General features: G+C 39.8%; 1 protein-coding gene across 2 annotated transcripts in view; it reads right to left on the bottom strand.

Moving 5' to 3' along the window:
* The window catches only part of LOC108937021 (caM kinase-like vesicle-associated protein), a 38,903-nt gene extending 19,933 nt beyond the window's left edge, over positions 1-18,970 (bottom strand). For both annotated transcript variants that reach the window (XM_018756762.2, XM_018756763.2), the window contains exon 1: positions 18,795-18,970. The gene's annotated coding sequence lies outside the window, so the exon portion shown is untranslated. The remainder of the gene's footprint in view (positions 1-18,794) is intronic.
* Positions 18,971-21,955: the final 2,985 nt, after the last annotated feature.

The raw sequence follows: 21,955 nt of genomic DNA, 5'->3' as shown, positions 1-21,955 counted from the left end.
GTCAAATGTTTGAAAATAAACCTCTTCTGAGTGATTATGGCTCCTCTTCTTCATTTCTGGGTCACTTCACCCTGTTTAACATATTTTTAAGGAACTAACTTGTGCAATTAGTCAACATCAATCCATTCTTATGTTATGATCCTTACAAGACAGATATAAGAAAAAAGCACCAGGCTAAAAAAAGAAAAAAAGAAGAAAAAGGAAAGGAAAAAGGGAAAGTTGGTGCAGTTTTTTTCAGGAAAAAGAAGCAATGCACAGCCTAAACGTTAGGTCTGTTTTTACTAGCAATACTATTATTAAGCACTATTATTATTCAGATGTACAAATACTTTTATACAAAGCATGTTCCACTCAACACTTGTATGCAACTGAACATTTTTTTACAAGAAGAATGCTTTTTCCTTTTTTAGGGCTCTGGTCATAAATCCAGTTTGTTGTCCCCCTAGCCTTATGCCTAATACTTCTGGAATACGCTCAGGACATTGAAACTGTATGGCTGAATGGATGGTTGGCTGGCTGGCTGGCTGGATGGATGGATGGATGGATGGAATATACATATATATATAATATATATATATAATGATATACAGAGCTACTTACAAGTACCAATTTATATAGCTAGGCAGTCTTTTTTTTACTGTATCAATTCAGTTTATGTACCTTGTTCAAAGGGACTACAGGAGGGGATTCAAACCTGGGACCTGCTGATTGCTAGGCAACAGCCTTAATGACTACAGAACGTACTCTCTCTTAATAAACTTTTTATAATCAACAGCCAGCACAGTAGGTAGGACTTCTAAATTAATTCATGTTTCAATGTTCTGAGGCTATTGTTCAGCACAGGGGTTATATGAGCTAAGTGAAACTCTGTAAATTTACTTGAACAGCACTCCCCCTTTTCCCTATCTGAGCCTACAGGGAACTTCTTATATTGTTTCTGCAAAGAAATGGACATGAAAGGGTGTCAGAGAGGCAGCTAGGTTTGTTCTGGAAGGGATCTGGATTTTGAGTGCATAACAGGAACGCCGAGGAGAGGAAGGCAGAGCACCACAGCGGGCACTCCCCACCGGACAGGTGCTGCTGAGCTCATCCTGCAGCAGCGCGGTCTCCGCATCTCACACATACCAAGTGTTCCGACAGGCACGCAGGACACACTGCTCTCCGAGAGCTGAAAATATCAGCAGTCGTTGAAAACACACACGTACACAAGCTGTGCAACATACTCCAAGCCTGGGCTGCACTCCCTCCCTGCACCCAAAGCTTAAATAACATTTAATGCATGTACCCATTTCATATTCATGTATTCATCTGAAAGACAGCATTTAGCAGAGCCCTTTACGACTTTACTGCACATGCATGGTGTGTTATATTGTTAATAATCCCTGCCTATTATGCTGCTCCCAAAGTAGATATTTCCAAAATTCCACCGTTTTAATTAGATAAAAAACATTATCATGACTTTGAAGTGCTACTAAAATAGATATTATATCACCAGTGATCCGTAAAATGCCTGATGTGAAAAAAAACATATTTCTATCTTAAGTAAAATATTTGCTATGTAGTAAACATTATAGACACATGAATATAAGTGTTCACAGATACACACAAACACACTCTCTCTCTCGCTCTCTCACACACACACACACACACACACACACACACACACACACACACATCGTAAGCAAGAGACACAAAGCCTTCCAAAAGTCAGATGTAAGTTGTTTCACGATGCCTGGAGTACAACTTGCTCTAATGTGGTCACTCAGCCATTCATTTGAGAGACATTGCATTTAACATTCAGATGTAACAGGCGAGAGCCACACGTGAACTATCTTTTCATTAATGCACTTGTACATATTAATGTGCACATTTTTATTTGTTTACCACATCACAACTAATATCCTACTGCAAAAACAGGCACGGTGGCACATGTGTCTAACTGGATCACCGAAAAGGTTGTAGCTTATTGCGCTCGTTTAAGCAAAAAAATGTGCACAGAAACAGTGAGTGTATGGAAATATACATTAGAATAATAACAACACGTCTAAGAAATTGGTTTCCTCCATTCAGGAGTAATGAAAATGTTAGGATTGCCAATGAATGTAACTCTGATGCAGTCAGGTCTTTTGAAGACAGTGGCAACCTTATAAGATGAGTTTTAAGTGATTCACAGGAACAAATTTGTGTTGCATGGGAAAGTGTTCATATTTCTTCCCGCCAAACCCAAAAAGCAAAGGCACCCATTAAAAAGAAGAGACGAAACGTCGCTCTCCTCTTACGCTGCAGTCAGGGTCGGCAAGCGTGGACCATCCCATTGAAATGTAAATCATCTGAAGTACTATCTGCATTGTTGCACCCTTCCCCTTAAAATTAATGTAATTAGATTTTTTTTTTTTAAAAAATTAAGTAAAAAAAATTAAATTGGTCTCAATAAGCAGATTCTGTTCAGAAGTAATTGTTAATGAAATCCTAACACTTAGAAAACAGCGGAACAAGAAGACAAGACGGAAAACAAGATTGAGGAAAGATTCAGCTGCGCGGGTGGATGAGCATCTAGATTTATTACATTAATTAAGGCATACACAGATAATCCTCATATATTAAGTTATGTTCCTTTGTACAAAATTTACTGAACATTGCTACTTGGTTTTATCCGACGGTGCACCACACAGCATAAATTTACCACCTTCCCGCTTCTGAAAGATATAGACAAGAGTATGTTCCCAATTTAAAAAGATCATTATTAAACGTTGGCTGATTTTGGCTACAATAAGGGCAGGAATATATCTTTTTCTTAGATATAACCAGTGGCAAAAAAACCACAGAACTATTGTGTTGTGAAGAAATTTAGTGCAGTTAAAGCATAGCCTGCAGCAGCTTTATTATATATATAAACAAATATCTGCAGATACCTCCAAGGAGTGAATAATGGGAAATGTCTGAAGAGTACAGATGATTAGACCATTATACTGCAGTTTAAACGTAAACTTTCCCAATTATAACACAAGACAAGAAGCCCAGCGCTAAAAAGACCTATCACCTTTGAATGCTTTAGAACCTTTAATGACCTGAGCGAAATGAGGGCACTGTAAATCTCTCCCAGAGCGCATCTCATTGCCTGGAGGCACACATTTTAGTGGGACAAGTGAGAAAAATGGCCCCCAGTGCCTCCAGTAGCAACACAACTGCCAACAGTGACCTAGTTTTCTTAGGACTGCTTTCATCCTCATGCAAACCAGGCACAGGACTTCACAATTTGCAGGAGGATGTGGCATCCTGTGGCTGTGGGCCATGGATAATGATGTATCTGTGCTGGACCAGGTGACTGTGCCCTACAGCCAAAGTGACCACAGTGTTCATTCACTGCAAAGGGGCAATCAGAATGATTAGAAGGATGCAGCCAGGATGATTCAGAACTTCTCAATAAGGCAGAACCAAGGATGCTAACCAGCAAACGGTCCACTTGCCAGAGGCGGTACTATGCTCATTGAAGGACCATATGGCACGCATCAATTCCAATGCATTTTATCCCCCGCCAAGGGCATTTTACTCAACAACCATTTCAGGGCAATGGAATAAATCAGCAAAACATAAATAACAGATTTTTCAGTTTTATCCTGAATGCAAGAACTTGAATGATATCTGTAGTTTTATATACATATAAAACTTTACAAGTATACAGTAGTTCTACGAGGAATTCTCAGCAGGATAAGTGTATACACACACACACACACACACACACACACACACACACACACACACACACACTTACCTACAGTATACTTTTACCAGCTGTATAATTACACTTATTCATTTAGCTGATGCGTTTTCTCCAAAGAGAAATTACAATTCTAAGGTTGCAATAATTTACCCATTTCGAAAGATGGGTAATTTTACCAAAGCAATTTAAGGCAGTACCTCTAACCTACTAAGCTACAAGCTGCCCACCTTTAAGCGTACACTTTAAAACTGAATTGTTTAAAGTTTTTTTATATGTATATATGTACCATTAACAATTACTGCATACACCAAACTGATGGTTTGCTTACCTTCTATACCATATACATAATAATGGTTAAAGACCATCAGTTTTTAAATAGTTTTAAGTGTGTTTTCTGTTTTAGTGAATGACGCAGACACAGTGTTTATATTCAAAGCTTTATTTAGACGGAACGTACGACCTCAAAGGTGGCCTTGAAGCCCTGTCTGTGAACAGACAAGCACTGTAATTCTTGCACATACCAACTATGGCCCTGCAGTTAGCCACAGCTAAGACTGACAAACACAGAAGTAGAAAATAAGGAGAAACACATAACAATCATAAAAAAAGAACAAGTAACAAATAAGGAATGACTAGGAAATAAGAAGCATGTCAAAATGTGTAAGCAACTAATGTAAACAAAAATGATATTAATCCCACATCCTTTCATTTAGTGTTATATATTAAAGTGTGGAACATTAATGTTCATTCAAACTTTTTAAAATGATTCTACTTATTATGTCAACTAAAAAATAAACCTAAAGTCTGTGGTATAATCTCTTATTTTGACCAGATGTTTTATCCTTCACACAGATAGTAACTGTAGGCCTGACTATGAATAAGTATCCTAATGAGACATTTAACTCATAAAATTTTAAAAAGCATTTATTTATTTATAAAGCATTTACACGCACTCGATCACTTACTCGCTCATTCACTTTCATTAATTCCTTGTCCTTGTCAGGGTCTCAGAGGTCCAGAGTCTCTCCTAGAATCACTGGGCACTAGGCTATTAGTGGTACACCCTGGATAGGAAGCCAGTTCATCACAGATCCATTTACACAGCTGGGTAATTTGTACTAGAACAATTCAGGGAAAGCACCCAGAGCAGATGTTTTACAGAAGTAGGTGGGATTTGATATGGATCTTTTTAGTGCATATGGCAGCAGCGGTAACTACTATGCTACCTGCTAAAATTAAAACTAAAATACAATTACTCCTGATTAAAAAAAAATAAAAAATCCATAACCTCCAAATCAATTCCAATGGCTGACAAATTCATACCATAAGGGTGTGCAATGTTTGCTGGCTTCTGACCACTTTCTATTCTCTATGCAATAAGAGGGCGTCATGACCCTGAGGGACAAGACCCCTAGCGGCCAGAGGAGGCGCCACTCAGTGCCACTAGTCAGGACCCCGGACACCTGTTCACAATCTCATTAGTCAAACAGTAAAAGAACAAACAAGTGAGGCTAGATTGAGGATTCTTAATCAGGGTTTCATTTCAGTTTCCTAGTAATCTTCAGTTACCTGGTTTCCAAGTCTCGTCCCATAGGTGTTTATGTTCCAGTCCCGAGTGCCCGTCCTGTCCACTCCTGCCTCTTGTTCTCCAGTCCCGGTCCAGAGCTCCATTCTGGTGTTTTGTCACGCCTCCGTGTTCAAGCACCACTCACAGATTCGTGCTTCACTTTTCACCGTTGGGAAAATACACTGCGTCTCTTTGTCCCGCGTTCATCGTTTCACCTCTACACTGTACTTTACAGTTTGCACCATGCACTTTTAAATACACTCTACATGTAGGGTTACTGTACTTTTCCTGTGTGTTCTGACGCCGCAGCAACACGGGACCGTGTCGGACTCTCAGTATCAAGAGGGTTAATAATATAGATGTCACTTTATTTATGAGTTTGGCTCTGGAAAAAGTCTAAACTAAAGCTATATTAAATTAAAAATACTTGTATTTTATTTGAAACATTTTAATTCACTTCAAACTATTAACTTTAAAATTAAAAATAATGTAAAGACTGAAAAAAATGCATTATCACCAATAAATCCCATTTAATGGTAAGCGGTGACCAATTCATCCCATAAATTTGCATAATTTCGTCACCTTGTTATCAGCATTGATACAAACAGCAGACAGACGCTGTAAACACTGGATTATGTCAGTCCAACACTCCTTGTCTGTTTGTGTGTGTTTTACTGCCGGCTAAAGGCTGGCCTTGGGCATGCGGGTTGTTTTTGCTCCTCCACAAAACAAATTTTAGACAATGGATAAATTAAGAAAATGCAGTTCAAAATAACTAAGTAATTTGGGATCACTTAGGAATCCTTTGAAAATTTCTAATTAGAACATTAGTAGCATGAGGAACCAGTGAATAGTATTAGTTAGTCTTCTAAAGTGGGGTTTTTGCTCAAATCCCGGTAGAGGATGCAAATGGGTTAGCGTCGCAGAGAGGAGTTGTTCCTCCCGGCCCAGTGTCAGAGCTCACCGGCTCCCAGGAGCAGTTGCAGTTGCCGAGCTGCTAAAGCCAAGCTGCCCTACTGCCCCGGCCAAATGTCCCAAATGGCCTGCCCATGTCTCTCCAACTTCTGCAAAAAGCCTTGGCACACTTCATCGCCTGAACATTTAGCCTGCACACCATGTAGTTCTTCCCTCCAGATCAAACCAATCCTCGCAATTTTTTGTTTTTTTTTTTTTTTTCTTTTTACAGCGTTTTCAGTGTCCAAGCATTTCTCTCAGTCCCAGTTGTCCAAAAGTGTACGAAAGGCTTGTAACAGGGTCCTGGCACCAGCCTGAAGCCTTCAAAGAGTGAGGCTTCTGATGCACCAGTGAAAAGCGCAGATGGTGATGTGCTCTTCCAAGTCAAAGGAGTTGGCTCTTTCATGTCTTAGTTGTTAGAAGTTCCTGATGCATTTTGCGCTTGGGAGGAACAGCAGATTGGAACACAGGAGACCGAATGCTTCTTTTTAATCCGCACTGAAGGGGGAGGGTACGGGCACAAACACTAAGTCTAATGATCTTAATATCCTCTCCCAGCCGTAGCCATGGACCGTACTTGGATTTTAAAACAATCCTATTCCACAAATCTAGTGTCTTGATATGAAACATGAAGTATGGCAGCTATTTTTTTTTTTTTTTTTAAATTTCACAGCTTTGGAGTCATCTTTCAGTGTAAAAAAAAAAGAGCTATAAAAAGATGCTTGCCAGTCCATACTGTGAAAGCGAAAACAATGTATAATGAAGGACAAAGCAAAACTGCCCCCTTCGAAGTCATTTTACTCATTAGATTAAAAGATTTATGAGATTCTAGGAGACTTTTGTGTAATTATCCACGCAGACATAAAAACCTTGCGACTATCACAATTCCATTTTAGGATATTTGCATTTCTGTCGTTATAGCAGAAAGCAGAATTTTGACCCCGTCTCATTTTGCACACTGGACGAAAGCCGCCGCTAAACCACTGCACCAGTTCGGCAACATAAAATTGTTCCACTGGCTTCTAGATGAGAGTCATGCTCATTGTCAGTGAACTAGGGAAAACAGAAGGGCCATGGTTCACCATTTAACCACAGGCTCCATTTGTTCCCTGTGCAAAGAACAGTAACAAAACACAGGACCGAAACCCGAACCCATCGCCTGATGCTGCCCTGCTGTGAGGCAGCATCTTTCTAATTAAACACTTAACAATTTCAAGAACTTTCTGTATGCTTCGTATGACAACAGACGAAATAAAGGTATCCGGATTCTGCACACCTACGCACTTGACATAAACTCATTCAGAAGGCTTTTTCTGGTCAGTCATTGAAATGGTGTTTATCTCTCCTCCCCCTGAATTCAAGTGAAATGCACATTGTCAAGAGAGCTGTGCAGATGAGTGGAATTTGCCAAACTGACACAAGGAGATGAGTCACAGCGCACATTGCAGAGGCCACTCTATTAGGATGCCTTGGCTTTATTGACTTGGGTTTGATTAGATAATGGCAGAATCCAACCTCATCGGTCTCTCTGCTGAGGTCTGCGAACATAGATTTATCATTTGCCAGGGAACACAATTGCTCTGGCACAAGCTCACATGGATGAGCAAGTCCTGGGAACAATTTTCTGTGGTCTGCGCCGATGAATATGACAGGGTCTCTTCCAAAGCATAGAGGATGGAATTCTTTAGCTCTAAATCTGACAGTAAATTCAAAACTGAGTGTTTATTTGTTTCCTTGGTTTAAAAATGCATTGCTACTGAGCTGATATAAATCTGAGTCAAATGAACCCTGCAGATCTTCCTCTATAGGTTTTATCTGCTCTGTTTTCTGATTCTGGCACACATGTGGACAGATAAACATTGACATTTACATTTATTAATTTAGCAGACGCTTTTCTCCAAAGCGACATACATCTCATAGAAAACGCAATGTGTGCATTAGATTAGGAGAAAGAGAGACATAGTTGCAGACGTGTGATTCTTAAGTACAGTTAGTTTCTTTCCACCATATAAATCAATGTTCATCACACAAGTAACTGCATAAAACTTTCAGAGTATCAACGATTTCTGATCACCTTCCTATTCTTTTTTTTTTTGAGATACAGTACATATAAACATTTACATACATTAGAGGAGTAGCTGCATAAAGGCTTACTCGGGCATGACCTTAAAGTTATGGTGCATGAACATTTACACCTTACATGAACTTAAGAGTTTATGGGCAAAGTGAGTCTGCACTGCAGAACACTGCAGAACAGTGATGCACTGAGTGGAGAGGAGCATTGCTAGGTACGACTCAACTGACTTGGGTGTGTAATTCAGACATTAGGTTAAATCTTAAGTCTTGTCTGGCTCAGGAGTGATGAGGGTACTGCAGCACAAATTAAAGGTTTTTCAGTCAATCACAAAGAAAAAACACTCTTCTGCTCCGTTGAGCCAAAGTGCTTATGAGGTCAACCACACTTTGGTGAAACTAGAGGCAAAAGAGGGGTACATTAGCATCAGAAGCTTGCCAGAACGGTTCTGGATTTGGAAACTCCGCAGCATATTCAGTCATAACTGCATCCTTCTTAATGCTTCACTGCCTAATCTTGACCATTCTGTTCTGATGATTTTTTGTTGCCTTGGTTACAGAGCTGTACGTATGCGGCTTAGTAGAGAAGAGCTCCTTTAGAACACAGCATCATGCGAAGCAGGGGGGAGGAGAATGTGGGTCTGGTATCTCAAAACACTGTTAGATGATGTGTACTCTTTTAGGAATGCTCTGGTCTTACGCACATATTCACCTCACCAGATTAGGAGTTAATAGAAATTGATTTCTGTGTATGCAAATGATGTAAATCTCTTCGGCTCTGAAAATCTGAGGGAAATGGTTAACTAGCTGTACATGACCCTAAAATGGCATATCACGTGGCAGTTGGATATTCAGTGCACACAACAACATACTGAGCAATGCCACACTGGAATGTTTTCTCCAGAAGTGTTCTTCAACATTTCATCTCTCATTAAAATATTCCCACCAGTTAGTTTAGCATTGCACAAAAGTTTTTAAATAAATACGCACATCATATGACTTTGACATCTTGCTCCTAGTATCAACCTGAACACAGGAAGGCATTGCTGTTGGTATATGAGTTTGGGCTTCACTTTGAAATGATTGCTTTCAACCACCTCTCTCTGGTTGCATCGCTGTCCTTGGGGTTCGTTGGCACATCCTCCAGTGCTGTGGGCTGCTGGATCGCTGCCCGTGAGTTCTACGCTACTTCTCGTGCCAGAGACTGCTCTGCGTCACACATGTCTGAGCTGGACCTCCAACACGTTTCATTAAATGGCAGTACTTTCATTTGGCAGCTATCTTGATCCAGGGCTGACTCACAAAGTACTGATCAGGGCAAAGAAAATCAAGGCAACAGCAAGTGGGTTCGGGTGATTCAATGTCTGGCTGGAAAAAAGCCCTGCAAGTACCGTGGCAGGCCAGTAGTTACTGTTATCTCTGATGTCTTGGTTTACTGTACATTCTACCTGCCACAGAGGTTAACATATCACTCGTTGGAGACGACACTGAGTACATGCTTGAATATATAGAGGTATGAATATCAAACCTCCTGCTCATTAGCCACGTGCTCCAGAAGAGCATGACTCCTCTAAAAAATATACGCTTCACTCACAACCAAGTCACCTTCATGTGTCTTTGTAGATTTGAATCATAGATGTGACAACTAGATTTGTCTTCATGTTTTCAACCACAAAATAATTACATCAGTTATGAGTATTGACAAGATAACCAATGTGTTTCAAAACGTTTTTGTACAGAAGATTTAGTGGCAAAGTATCCCCTTACTGCCTTAGCAAGCTTGTTGACTAGAAACTTAAGAATGAATGAAGATTGCCAAAGCAAAAATGAGAAAGATTCGTGCAGCATCAACAGACCAGTATCAAACATTACTCTAGCTGTTGTAACCATTGTTACATTTTATGAGAAATTAATGGATTTTAATTGAAAGCAGACGATCATGTCTCTAAGTCCCTCATCTTTCCTTTTAAATCAGTTAAATGTCAAAGTGAAAACAAACAATTTTGAATAAATGTATGCAAAGACACACATTTGTCTCCAAAGCAATGGCTGTCCATTGTGCTCATTTTTTTTTCTAGTGTATGAGCATAAAAATATAGACTACAATGTTTTTCTTCCATTTCCACATTATACATCATCCTAACGAGAGGAACTGTTCTTCTGCCACGTCATAGTCACACACAACAAATGGGGCAAATTAGTTCTCAAATACAAACAAAGGCACATACACAATAGTGGCTCTGTGCATAAAACTGGTAGGAAGCTCTGGAAAATGATGTTGAAGAGACAGATTACAGTCACTACATGTGACAGTAAATGCCTTCAAGCCACTGCATGGACATGCAATGTGTCAAAAGCTAAATCCCGCTAATGACCAAAATCTATCTAATCTAATCACAAATAATGCGGTAGAAGGCTGGGAAATTTCCACTTAATAATAACATCTTGCTGAAAGAACTCCCTGAGTAGAGGTTACATACTCTGACAGAGATGATGGCTGACAGGGGTTCACTGTCTACACAATGTTCTTAAATTCCACCGTCTGTGACACATGTAAGTATAGTAAACACTTTCTAGACTGGTGTTGTCTTCTCTGCTGAAAGCATGAAAACTGTGTTTTATACTGCTGTCTTGTCACTCCAGTTTCTGATTGTTTTTTGATTATTAGAACTTTTAAAAGGCACTACAGGAAGTAAACAAAATTAGCTCTGTACCATAAAATTCAATGATGCAGACAGAGGAGTCTGTTCACTTTTCTATTAAGTACATATTATCGCAATAGGGACATATTACAAACAGCGCTTTTTATTTTTTCCTCCTCCTTTCTAGTGCTTAAAGATTAAAACTTTTTATTATGTTTTAATTGTCTTTCTATTTTACAGCCTCTTGACAATCATCTTATTTTGAATAGATACAAATAGTCACTGCTTAGAATGCTCTAAATTTTAATGCATATTTCTTCACCTTATCAGTACTCTCCAAGGAATGGTTAGAAAAGGAGGCAAAACAGAATTAACCTGTTAAATGAGCTTCAAAGATTTACAGGGGAAAAGAAGTCACTAACTGACACATATTTGTCCAATCCTCCGTAATACATGCATAGTCCATTCCAAGCATCCCAGGGTGTCTATCTTCACAGAAGGCTTTTTGGAAGATTTTATGTTAGACAGGAGAATGTCCTTTTTAGGACCTAGTCTGAGCTGTGCTAGTTTAAAAAAGGCAGTACTGAACTACCTTTGATAAATATATTATTATTAGCCTCGCGAGAACAACTGGTTTTCTTTTGTGGCAGTGCAATATCAAGCAGAAATTTTCACTCACGGTTTCTTTAAATTTGTTTATTAATCAAGAGCCCTCCCGCTGTTCAGGGTCTCGACACTGTCATTAACTGGACATCAAAATACTATCAATGAATCAATCAATGATAAACATTTATGCAGGCTAAACAGAACCTACCTTTAAGTTAAGAGATTATTTTAATGGAGGGAGTATAGAGGAACCTAAAGAAAAGTTACATCCCATCAGTATTTAATGAATCTTAAAAAATGCACAAATATATTCCAAGAAAGCTGTAGCAATTGATATTAGACATACAACTGAGGAAAGTTTAGAAAGAATCAGATGTTAGAAACTAAATGGTAAAACAGCAAAAAATGAATGGTTAAAATTACTTTGTAAATAGTAAAAAACGACTCACCCCAAAGTCAATCACATTTTTGTGATGTTTTATCCCAGCAACACCTCCCCATCCATTTTCCTTGAAAGCAGACATTATACATCAATTCAGTGCACAAAAATAATAGGAACAAAGATCCAGATTAAGGTTGAACCACACTATAATAATTCAAATTAAGGATGACTCTTCCTCCAGGAGCTTCAGTTTTCTCCCACAGTCCAAAGGTATGAGTTCATGTTAATTGGTGACTATACAATAAATTGCCTGTAGTGTGTGTGTTTGTGGCTACTCTGATATGGACTGGCATCCTGTCCAGAGTGTACCCTGACTAATCTAGTGCCCGATGCTTCTGGGAAAGGCTCTGCTCCACCATGACAGTGCAATAGGACAAATGGTTGTCAATAGCGAGTGAGTCTTAAGCAACACATCCCTTTTCATATCTATCCATATCAAACAAAGAAAGTAGGTGTCCTAAATGTATTTAGTATCTGAACACCAGAAGGCAAGTTGGTTATGGTCTAGCGCCCTAAAGGTTAGCAAATAATATCATGTAATGTAATTCTGAGGACCTCTTATAATTTAGCTGTAATTACATCAGAACAATACAAGTCGTCCCCGATTTACTATAGGGTTACGTTCCACAAAACACATCATAAGTTGAAAATATCATAAGCGGAAAATGCATTTAATACACCTACTACACACCTCTGCGTGACAGGTACATCCTCTACCTTATACTCCAAGTCAGTTTATACAGCAGTTCTCAGCAGTTGTTCTTTTCAGTTGTCCTTCGATACACATTACAAATGGCAGCAAAAACCCAAAGGATTCCAATGTTACCAAACAATATTATCTCATGGCATTTATGTTGCTATGTCAACTTGGTACATGTGTTCAGCTGAGTGAAAAAAATGATGACCCATTACTGCCAGTGGCATTTTGCATTTCTTATCTTCCTGATTTCTGAAAGTTTCAGAGGGTCTAAACCTCATCTCTTTTTCAAATGACAGCAGATTTGTGTCAAATTGACTAAACTAATGCAAGGTGGAACTTCTGCTATAGACATCTAATCCTATTACTCCAAATCTTTTCTGTGAACATTTTGTTATCAGCATTACCACCAAAAAGCCATAATTTACTATACAAGCAAGATAAAAAAAAGAAAAAAACTTTAATCTTTTTTATCTTTTTATTTTCCTGATGCTGCATGAAAAACAGACACAGCCTGTTTTATAAGCATTGCTTAGGGGTAGAAATGCAGCATATTTTTCCAATTTTGCTGAACTCTCTACAGTATGAAATTAAGGTTCAAATAAGATTGTAGTACACATTTAAGTTAACAAAGACATACAAGGCTTACCAAAAGTGTGCTAATTCATTCACACAAGATCTCTAACAAGAGTAAAGCAGGACATAATATTCCACTGCATCCAAATGTTTGATTGAGGGGTCTATGTTCATTATCATAACATTCTGAGGATATAAAAGGTCTGTCATCATTTAAAAATTATCAAAATATACATGAAGAAATTGTAGCGTACATAGCTAGTGTCATAAAGACAGTGTCAGCAGTGGAGGAAAACATGCCGTCCTTTCGAGCCAAGCAGATCCACAGCGCGCACGTCATCCTCGCTGTTCTTATTCACACTCACTTTGAGGAAATCACAAAAAGCACAAATGCACGAAATTCATTGCTACATAATTTATAAACAGAGAAAGTCACGGAAAAAGCACTTACTACTTTTCTAAAGAGTAATAACGTATGTTTGAGCTCATTTATAAAAACATGGCACTAGATCTATCACTGCACAGAATGGTAATCATTCGGGTGGATGGGGATGTTACTGCGAGCAGGTTCTCCATGTCATCCGTACCACCTCTTGTTGCTTTACTCTCCTCGCATGCTGCAGAGGGAGAAGAGTAACAAGCCAGGCCAGCAATCAGCTATGAAACACCACGTCGCTATCAAAATACCACATTACATAATTTGTACATTACCACTGTGTATGTCACCCAGAGTACACTCAGCTATGTAAATGTAATATATTCAGGTGCTTTTCTCTGACATATTGCCAGTTTCATCTCCTCTAGAGTTTGTTGGTTAGTTATAAAATACAGAATCAGAAAAAAAATTGATTTGCAATACATGCATACGTTTAGAACATATAAAGTACATCCTATAAAAAAAGAGGGATACAGTGGCTATGCAGTCTTTCATCAAAAGTAATTTGCTGAAATGTTTTTATTTTTTTTAATTTTAAGATGATAAAGGTAATATTTCATGTAATCCACTCTTTTTTTTTTTTTTTTTGTGTCACCAAACTCTGAAAAATAATAAAGGATATGTAGGAGCTGACCATCTCCAGTTTCTTTAAAGGTATGCTGGCTTTGGTCAAAAGCTGAAGACAACGGTCCTCTCTTATTTTGCAACTACTCATTGCAGAAAAGGACGCAATCTTTGCCACAAGGCCAAATTCCTCATAGAGCACATTCCTGATGATGTTAACACAGCAGTTATCACATAATCTTTCAAAAGACACACATAATGCCTATAAAATGCTTTTAGCCCAGTTTTTATGAGAAAACTCAAATGGTTTCAGCCCCTTCACAGAAATGTAGGTTGTCATCTAGTATTGCATTAGTTTGATTTAATAGTTCCTAATAGTTGAGTTTGATCTTGTCCTTTTTGTGAATGTCTAATAGGTTCATGCTGTGCTAAATATAGTTGTACTTCATAGAAAATTGTTCTTTTTATGATTGATACCTTGCACTCTCAAAACCACTAATGTACTGTAAAAAAAATTATCATTAAAAATCACCTTGACCATATACATACACACACACACACACACATTTTCAGAACCGCTTGTCCCATACGGGGTCGCGGGGAACCGGAGCCTACCCGGTAACACAGGGCGTAAACCTTGACCATATACATGCTAAATAAATAAAATACATAATGAAAAATAATTTGTCATATCTAGTTTTAAGTACATTTACATCCTCTATGTGTGTCTAAAAGATTTCTTTGAACTTTTCCGCAAGCTTTATGCATGAATGCATATTTTTAAAGGATACTGAAGCTAAGAACTATGCATCTGTTTCAGTACAACTTTGACCCATTTAAGAATGTGATTAAACAAGAAGAATGGGTGCTTTCACAAACTATTAGTACTTGCCTTATTTTTCAGGAAACGTAACTTGGGTAATTTGCCCTCACCATAACCACTGAAAGTGACATCTAAGGGGTGTTCAGCATTTCAACCACTTGTCAACAGATGGAAGCAAAGAAAGCCGTCATTGCACCATGTCTCTGCAGACTCCAGTCTTCCACTTTTGTGGCATTGCAGAAATTCAGGTAATGTAATTAACAGCAGACAAAATGGAAAATACACACAAAAAAGGCATGCAGAAGGAAAAAAATATGAATAAGTACAAAATAAAGCATAGGGACAAATCTATTCAATATTTTCGTAGTGTTGCTCATATAGCACTAAGAAGTTCTAAAAAGGTGCTCAGAATTCATTCACATAATCATGCAGGGCAAATTTTTACTTATGTAGGGGAAATTTCAAATGAACCAATAACAAGTACATCCCATGCAATGCTATTAATTGGTTTTATAGTGTAATTTATAGGGGCCCACAGTGATGCAATGTGTGCTGCTGCTGCTTCAGAGCTTCTAAGCTGTGTGTGGCTATGCCGTGATGGACTGTACAGGGTGTACCCTGCTTAGCCTTGTACTTTGTGCAACAAGATAGGCTCCAGGCAGTTGTGTCCCTGACTTGGCCAAGGGAGCTTAGAGCTATTGTACTTAAAAGGTTTTTTCCCCATTCACAAAACACTAGTCAGGTTAATTTAGATTATTTTATCCTTTGGTACCTGAATGTGCTGAAGCTGTATCCAGGTTGGAGGTATGATGTTTGCGTGCAGGATTCTTTGTGGTTGCTTCCGAGCATTGATGGTTTCTGGCTGCTATCTATTGCTTGCCAAAACCCTCTGAAATTAAAATATACCTTAGAAGTACAACTGTTTTCTGTACTTTGAACTTTTATCATGTTATCCAAAATATTTGGAGGAGAATTTCTTGATCTTATAAAAATGTTAATTTATAGTTTTTTTCATAAAACACTATTTTTATTACAGTTTTAACTCTCTCAGGGCCAATTTAATACAGTACTAACAGCAGGAAAAATCTGTACCAGCTGATGCTAATTTGCAACGTCTGCTTGGAGAAGGCTAAAACACATTCAACTGATCAGCATGACTGATGGCTGCAGATCCTTCTCCGCATGCAGCACTTTCTGGGTTCTACATCTTTTGTTTTTTTTTTTTTTTTTTTTTTTTATTACAGGGAGAGACAGGGGATTTACAAAAGATGGCAGAGATGATGTACCTGCGCTTCAGGTGCTCGGCTTGTGTTTCTTAGACAAAATGTGTATTTGTAGAGATTACTTTCCCTGTGGGGGGGGGGGAGTGTGGTGGCGCAGTGGGTTGCACCAGGTCCTGCTCTCCGGTGGGTCTGGGGCTCAAGTCCCACTTGGGGTACCTTGCGACGGACTGGCGTCCCATCCAGGGTGTGTCCCCTCCCCCTCCAGCCTTCCACCCTGTGTTGCTGGGTTAGGCTCCGGCTCCCCGCGACCCCGTATGGGACAAGCGGCTCAAAAAGCGTGTGTGTGTGTGTGTGTGTGTGTGTGTGTGTGTGTGTGTGTGTGTGTGTACTTTCCCTGTCTGCTGATGCAGATAACAGCAAGAGAGGGCCAAAATGCACTGTATTTCTCACAGTCACTTATACAATGTTTCTATGACCATTAAATTTAAATGAAGTCTGTTGCTTAGGGATTATGTAACAAACGCTAAGGGAATATTGGCAAATAATCATATTTACTACTCAAAGCTGAAGCTATACTGTAATGTAGCCTAAAGACATCACAGGAAACATGTGGTGTTTGTTCCCATTTGCAGGACCAACGGAAACAGCTGGCTGAATTAAAGTACTTTATCCAACGAGGTCAGCTGCATACATAAAGTTTGCTTCAAACAAAGCAAAGAGGACAAAGTACCAGTCTATGTACTGCAGGTTCAAGCATGAAGGGGTTAGGGGTGGGAAGGGAACCAAGCCCTAAAAAGTGGCAGAGTGTTTTGCATAAATCAAGTCAGCTTCAACAGCATTTTATAAAATTAGCAGCACGCAAACAAGTTAAACGCTTTTTCTCAGAATTCTTGCGAGTGCCTCGACAAGGTGCGCTTTATCTTTGCGTGCATTTCGCAGGCAGGTACGCAGAGGCAGATCCACGGCTCCACGCAGAAGATAAGAAAGGAGAGTTTCGCACAGTCTGGCAGCTGCAAGCGTAGCGGACCCTGAGGCACGCTGGAGGGACTGACAGGGGATGTACACACAGCTGCTGTCCTACTGTGTATCAGAGCTTCGGCCTTGGAGACCTACTCGTACCTCTGAGACCTACCTGGGATCATACCCACCTGGTTCCCCAAGAGCCAGTGCCAAACTATCACCCTTCAAGAGTGTCCTAAGCACTGAAATTCCCAACAAGGGGGGCAAGCGCCCTTGCAGTTCTCACAGCTCTTAAACTGCGCCCCTCGCTCTGTGTCCTCGTCGGCACCCGCGTCCCGCACCCGCCGGACAAAGTCCACACGATGACCAGACTGCTTCGGTCAAACGGGTCTCCTCGGCAGGCCCGAAGTTATGATCTTCCTTCACTTTGTTTCTACGTTGCACGTATACATTCATTGCATTGCTGACACACTGCGAGCGGTTAAAATAATATGTGCTCTCACATTTTGCACATGCATGTCCGTGTGTGTGTGCCAGGAGTTTGAAAGTAGGGAAAGAAATAGGCATACAGATCAGTATTCTCGGGACTTTGTCCACCACCAGCCAAGGGTTTTGAGTTTACCATCATGTGTAACGCTTTTTGTGCAAACCTCAAGGGTTCATTGCTGCGTATTATGTTGTGTTCCTGTCACAAAAGATGAACTGAACCATCTGAAGTGCCAGAAACGTGAAAGCTACTCGTGTCCGTTATTGTACCATACTATATTAATAAAACCTGCATGCGTTCTGATGATGTTACTACTAGTCATACCGCGCGGAATATCAAACCGAGACAAAAGAAGTTCGAGCCCCGGCGACACAGACACATATGATACTGTTTGTTTCTCAAGATACATTTTCTCCACAAGTTTTGTACGAAAATCGTATTGGCAAATCAAATTTATCTACGTTTTAACTTTGCTTCTTGAACTTCGACGACCCGACCGTGTCCTGGAATTCCAGGGTTGTTTCTGACGAAAAGTTTAAGACTAGCGCAAAGGTGGTGGTGCCGCGTAAACACAACACCCGCAAGTTTCTGGCACCAGTTGCAGTACTGAGTATGAGTATGCAGCACAGCACAGCAGCAGCAGCACAGCAGCGCCATGACACGAGCGACAAAGCCTCAGGTGAATGAAAACGAAGAGAGAGGAAAAAAGTTTTCTATGCCATGGCATGTCCGGTGAGGTGCGCGCGCCACGGGCAGGGCTGAGACCTAGGACTGACCGAGCAGAGAACACTACGGTCTGGAACTGGAAGGACGCGCGAGAAGAAGCCAGCTCGTGGGAAATAGTTTGTGTCTCAGTTCTACGGCACAGCTCGTCTCATAATCATAATGATCACCTTTTGGTTCGCACCATGGCATGCTCGCCTCAGCCCGACTTAGTCTGAGTGGGAAGCACGTGCGAAGTGCCTCGCGCCTCGCGCCATCACCTACCTAGGAGGAGCAGTGACTGACTGCGCGCTCACTCACCGAATAAACCGAGGTATTCCTGGAGATGACACGAGGGTCCACCGTGGGGTCTCCTGACCAGGGAGCCTTGCGCTGTCCTGCCCTGTCCTGTTCTGTCGTGTGGAGGCGCGATAAATCCGAAGTGTGTCGCGTGTGTGTGCAGCGTGCTGCGGACCGGCGGAGTTAACGGAGACTGAGGCGAACGCGCGCAGAGACGGAGGAGGACGCGCGGAGCGGTGGGGGTGGGGTAGCGGAGCGCAAACACACACACACACACACACACGCACACTCACACACACACACACACACTGTAAGTGAACCGCCAGCGCGTATCAATGAGCATAGTTTCATTCAGGGAGCGATCATTACTGTATGCTCAGTGAGTGAAAGAACATGTTGGATTTTACTGTCAGGAGCCGGACACACTCTGTGACTGCGCTGTGAACGCGCGCACATGCCCGGCTTTTTAACTCCACTTCAGACTGCTTTACCACACAGGCGTCATCAGAAAGACTGTCTGTTGAACTGGCTTTAGTTAGCGGAGAACTTCGGTACCTTGAAACAAAGTGCGCGGTGTCCCCCTAATATGCGGCACCCCGCTTTTTAGTCGTTTCGCTAAGACGCATCTCTCTCCGACCGAGACCTGTTCTTCACCAAAACAAACCATGAAAATCGTGCAGTAACAACGATTGAAATCACAACTAGTAGTGGCATGTCACCAAATAAATGTATAAAGCAAAGATTGGTTTACTCGTTATGCTATGGTGTATTAATCATTCATTACCATGGATGGAGCTTGTTTAGTTAGACACGCGTCATCATGTCATTGTCGGACCTTTGACTTTTTTTTTGGAGTACAGACAGTGCAGTACTGGGCCTGGTGGGACACTGGACAGGGTTTGGACAGGATTTGGACATGCCACGTGGCCTGGCGCAGCCCCCTACAGCTCACATCATCATGTACCACTGTTTGGTGATCTTTACAGGTCCATCATCCTACACCCTGAACACAGACTTCATTACTGACAGCTGCACTTATTTTGGCTATTTGGGGATTGCTCCTTCAAAAGCTGTAGGCCACTGTAGCCTATGCCTTACATTGTAGAAATGTGTGCCTCGAGTGTAATAATAATGTGTCTAAATCTGAACATGCACATATTTGTAATAAGACTTATCAAACTTCCCTCACTTCTAATGTACTTTAAATACCTGTGTCAGTCTACAGAAGCATACTTACTGGGCACTTCAGGAGAAGCATTAACTGTTAATCAGAATGGCTGAAGGAGACACCCTAAAATAATCGAGGATAGAGTGAAAAGATTTTACTCTGTCTAATTTCAGGAGGCAAAGTGGCACTTTTGGCTAACAAAGCAATGACACCATGAAATCGCATTATTTTGGACATGAAATGTGGGAGCTGCTTACACAGCATCATCATCAGAAAAAAAATCCTTATTTGACTACCAAAAATATTTTATTTGGCTTGAAATGTAGAAGGGAGTACACTGAGGTTTTACAATTTTTTTCTGTCACCTTTCAAGGGAATTTTTTAACATATTTTGTATTATAATGAAACATGAATGAAATATCACTGGAATATATACTTTTATCATTTGGGAAATATGATTCAAAATGCATATTTTGCATTTTACATGTGAGAAAGTGAGAAAGATGGAAACTGATAGCTATTGTTGAGATGTATATCAAATGCATGTGGATTAAAAACAGTTTCATTTTTATATCTAATTACATTTTTATTTTGCATTAAAAAGCACTATAAGGCATTGTATAAAACATTAAATAAAGATTAAGAAGTTTTGATCAGCCATGATCAGCAGTTGTAGATATCAGACAAAGGGTGATGCATTTTCATGTTCAAATAGAGCAGCTCTCAGTCTTGGTCCGGGTGGATACCGGTGCATTCTGTTTTTTCTTCCAACTGATCTCTAATAGAATTGTGCTGATGGTTGAATTTTGATTAAATATGGGATGTTAAGGATTAATGCTTTTTTTGTCTATTAAATTTTGCTGTCATAAATTATGAATTCAGATTTAAGTGGCAAGCAAAAGGTTATTTGTACAATACTCACAAATAAATTCTCCCTGTTTTTACGGTTTAAAAAATAAGAAGTGTAAGCACAAAAGAGTTGTCTAGGGGTTAACATCCAAACACTAAAATCTAAAGCATTTTAATTGAATGGATATTACTATATAAAAATGAACAGAATATAATAATAACAATAATAATAATAATAAGAAGAAGAAGAAGAAAAAAATGTCTCAGATTTACTTTTTGATGGAAGTAGTGTCTGCAGTCTGTCTTCGCTTTTCTGATTTGTTATTTTGCATGTTTGCATAGCAGGTTGACTAGATTATGGTGGATGTCCTAAGATGTGGTGGCCAGTGTGAACAGTTTCCTATTTGTTTCTGTGAGGAATAATTAATGAAATGACTTTGTCATTGCTAACACTGAAGGAAGTCACAACCCAAAATGGTTGCTTTATTCCTTTAAGGACTTAACATCATCTTGACATCTTGACCAACCAGACTATCGGGCGTCGAATCGACTCCGCTGGTCACAGCACGCTTTCCATTCCTCTCTGGATCGCGCCTTCCTCATCCACGTAGCTCCAAATGTTTTTCTTATGTCGTCACAAGGACTTAACAACCCATTCAATCTCCTCCTTTTAAAAAAAGGACAAGAAATGCCTTGTTGAGTCCTCATAGTAAACTAATTTAAAATCATAAATATTATTCAAAAAGAATAATAATATAAGACAGTTAATGATAAAATATAATGTACAAATGAGATTAATAAAGTCATGAATAATGAACATGAGAACATGGCTAGCTACAACAAGCAGTAGCCTTTGATACTACATCATTAGCAGCAAAAGTATAAAACAAGCTAACATACAATGACCTTTTATTAAAATCTTCAAATACTTCCAGTGCTTCAGAAAGCAAGAGCCTTTCTCTGGCCAGCTGATAACTTATTTAATTTGCAGCATCACAAGAAACATCTAGAAAGTTTGAATATGTGAAGTCTGAGTTGCACTGAGTCAATTTAATGGCTCTTCGTCGAAAATCTTGGATCTCATATGTATACTTCACCTGTATCTGAGCCTACAATAGAGTGAGTGCCTGAATAAAATCTTCACTAAGTCAAATGAAACCACAAT

The sequence above is a fragment of the Scleropages formosus genome, chromosome 2, assembly GCF_900964775.1.
Source record: "Scleropages formosus chromosome 2, fSclFor1.1, whole genome shotgun sequence".
Classification (NCBI taxonomy): domain Eukaryota; kingdom Metazoa; phylum Chordata; class Actinopteri; order Osteoglossiformes; family Osteoglossidae; genus Scleropages; species Scleropages formosus.
Note: the sequence above shows the minus strand (reverse complement) of the source record. Positions and strands in the feature narration are given on the sequence as shown.